Here is a 3,483-nt window from a genome sequence, read left to right as displayed (position 1 = left end):
TAGTCGGTCACTGACATATGACCCTGCTCGAGATACTCAAACTGATGACGCAGCTCTTCCCTCTCAGAGGGTGGAATGTACCGATCAAGGAACAACTGAGTGAACTGACCCCAAGTGAGGGGAGGAGCGCCTGCTGGCCTGCTAAGTAAATAAGACTGCCACCATCTACGGGCCCTGCCCTCCAGCTGAAAAGTAGTGAAGTCGACTCCATGCGACTCCAATATCCTCATGTTGTGCAATCTATCCCTACACCTGTCAATGAAATCCCGGGCATCCTCATGACGCTCGCCCCCGAAGACTGGAGGGTGCAACCTGGTCCATCTTTCTAACAACTTCTGCGGATCGTCGTCCACAGCTGGCCTGGGCTGGGGTGCCGCTGCAGCAACTGGCTGAACCCCCTCCGCGGGTAGTGCACCCGGAGTATGATAAACTGCGGCTGTATGACCTGGAGCCTGTGCGGTAGGGGTCTGTGCTCCCCCTCCTGCCTGTGAGGTAGCTGGATCTGCTGGAAATAAACCAGTATGAGTCATGGTGTCCATGAACCGAAGCATACGGCCCATGACCTCCTGAAATCCCGGCGCAGTCATGAAATCCACCGGAGTAGGCACAGCTGCGGGCACCTCGCCCTGCTCCTCAACCATGGGATCCCTCGTAGGACCTGCTGGTGGTGCATCTGGAATAGCTCTGGGACGCCCGCGTCCCCTACCACGGGTCGGCGCCCTCCCCCGGCCTCTCCCTCGGCCTCTAGACACGGGGGGAGCAGCTCCTCCCGGGTCCGGAACGTCAGCGGTACGAGTCTTCACCATCTGTGAGAGAATAGAAGAGGAAACTTAGTACACTGACCACTGCACGATGGAAATGAATAAAGAGTAGTCTTTCCTAACACCCTATAGCCTCTCGAAGATAAATACAGACGTCTCCGTACCGATCTACAAGACTCTATTAGGTTTTCCTATAACTTGTGAGACCTACGTGAACCTAGTGCTCTGATACCATGTTGTTACGAACCATTTTCCATAATAGGTCATGATGGCGCCTAAAACCATTGTCAGGCCAGCCGATGCGGAAATGTGATTAAGTTCTCATTTTACTTTAGCCAAAGACAGTTATACTAGATTTTCGAAATTAAAGATAAGACCAGTAAAGATCATAAAGTGCTAGAATAGCGATACAACTCCAAAATAAATGTCTACTACTGTGTGTGCCAGAACCTGGTGTCACAAGCTACGGGCGACTAGTAGAATATACACAAAAGAATAATACACTATCCTACTGTCTGAATCAGGATAGACAGAAACGAAAGTACAAGAAAGAACTTCTTCGGCTGCGGATCGGCATGAAAGAGAAGCAGCTCACCGTAGAAGTCCCCAAGCGTGCTCACTGATGCGCACCAGGATGATGTCCAGATCCACCTGCCTCAAATCCTGTACATTTAAGTACAGAAGCGTAGTATGAGTACATAAACCACATGTACTCAGTAAGTATCCCGTCTAATCTCGAAGAAGTAGAGGCGAGAGGTCGACTTGATACTTACTAAGGTCAAGATAATATAATATAATATAGTGAGATATACAGCATGAAGGACTTCCAATAACACAAGTTAAATAGAAGAGTCATATTCATGTTCTTGACATAATTAAATTACCAGTTTTCCCTTTTTCATATTAAATGAGTGATCATGTCATAACTGAACGTAAGCATAGAAATCATGCACAATCATGCCGAGGTTGACGGCCCGCTCCAACAGACACGAACCATAGATGCATCTATTCTCACCGAGGCGATCGGTCCGATCCATAATCATCAAGAAAATATCAAGAAGACACATAAGGCTCAATTACATACAAGGGAATTCCTACCAAGGCTCAACAAACTCATATGTTCACTTTTCATTTCCTCAAGTCTCTAGCAAATCATAAATGATCATATTGGCAATTTTAAATAAGAAATATTCCCCAATTAGACATGACGTGGGTCCTAAACTACCCGAACAATTATCATTATAGCAGCTACGCACGGACTCTCGTCACCTAGTACGTACGTAGCCCCCGCATTTACCAACAATTACTCATTTATAATCCTATGGGGACAATTCCCTCTTACAAGGTTAGAAAGGAGACTCACCTCGCTCCAAAGTGCACTTCCAATGTCCAAGAACGAGCCCAAGTCCTTAATTCGAAGCCGAACAATCCCAAACTAATCAAACGAAGTAAGAACTAGTAAATAAAGGCTTACAAGGTCGAACTCTAACTATTTAAGCAATTTTCTAACCATTAACACAAGTTTCCTAAATTTCGACCCCGGGCCCACGTGCCCGGATTCCGAGATTTTTTTAAGGAAGTTGTTCTCTATCACCTAAGGATCACAAATATATGATTTCTAGTTCATTACATGGCAATTTTTATGATAAATTCTTAGTTTTATTAAAACCCTAGGTCTAGCTGAAATCCTTGATTTTTACTAAATTTTTGGTGTTTAGTCTACCTAATATACATGTATTTAAGCTAAGGATGAAGGGAAATTACTTACCTTACCAAGTTATGTGGAAACCCTCTCTTGGAAGAACCCAAATCGCCTAAGTGTAGAGTGAAAAATGAGAGAAATGAGTTTGAGTTCGTATTAAATGAACCCTTCTGCCCCCATTTATTTTCGCATCTGCGGAAGTATTTCTGCTTCTGCGGAATTTTGGCCGCTTCTGCGGCTTTTGGGATTTGGGGCTCGACCGCTTCTGCGGTCTGGGGCCGCATAGGCGGAACCGCTTCTGCGGTCCCTGGGCCGCTTTTGCGGTTTCCCCTGGCCTGCCCCTTCTCCGCTTCTGCGCTCTAATGACCGCATCTGCGGTCCCGCTTCTGCGGTCCAAGAACCGCAGATGCGGTTATGACAGAAGCAGCAAGCTTCAGTCATTTTCCAAATTCTAACTTCACTCGAGCCTCGCTCGTTTGACGCTTGGGGCTCCCATGCCCCGCCCGAACATACCGACAAGTCTAAAATCACGAGGCGGACCTACTCGAACCCTCGAAACACCCAAAACAACGCTAAATCGAGGAATCAACCCCAAAACCAAATGAATCAAATCATTGAACTTCAAGTTCTTAAATTCTCCTCCAACGGGTCAAACGCCCTTAAACTACTCGGATTGACACCAAATTTTACGGGTAAGTCTTAACTGATATTTCGGACTTGTACCAAGTTTCGGAATCGAAATCCGAACCTGATACCTAGGAAAACAATGATTTCTTAGTTTATTTAAACCTTTGAAACTTTAACTTAACAATTTCACATAAAAATTCATTACTCGGGCTAGGGACCTCGGAATTCGATTTCGGGCATACGCCCAGGTCCCATATTTTCCCACGGACCCTCAGAAATTGTCGATCACGATTCCGGGTCTGTTTCCCCAAAATGTTGACCGAAGTCAAACTTGGCCTTTTTAAAGAAACTTAAAGAAGCAACTAGACTTATTCTTGCTCAAAACTCTTCTAA

Source organism: Nicotiana attenuata, unplaced genomic scaffold (genome assembly GCF_001879085.1).
Source record: "Nicotiana attenuata strain UT unplaced genomic scaffold, NIATTr2, whole genome shotgun sequence".
NCBI classification, from domain to species: Eukaryota; Viridiplantae; Streptophyta; class Magnoliopsida; order Solanales; family Solanaceae; genus Nicotiana; species Nicotiana attenuata.
This window is presented reverse-complemented; position numbering follows the sequence as displayed.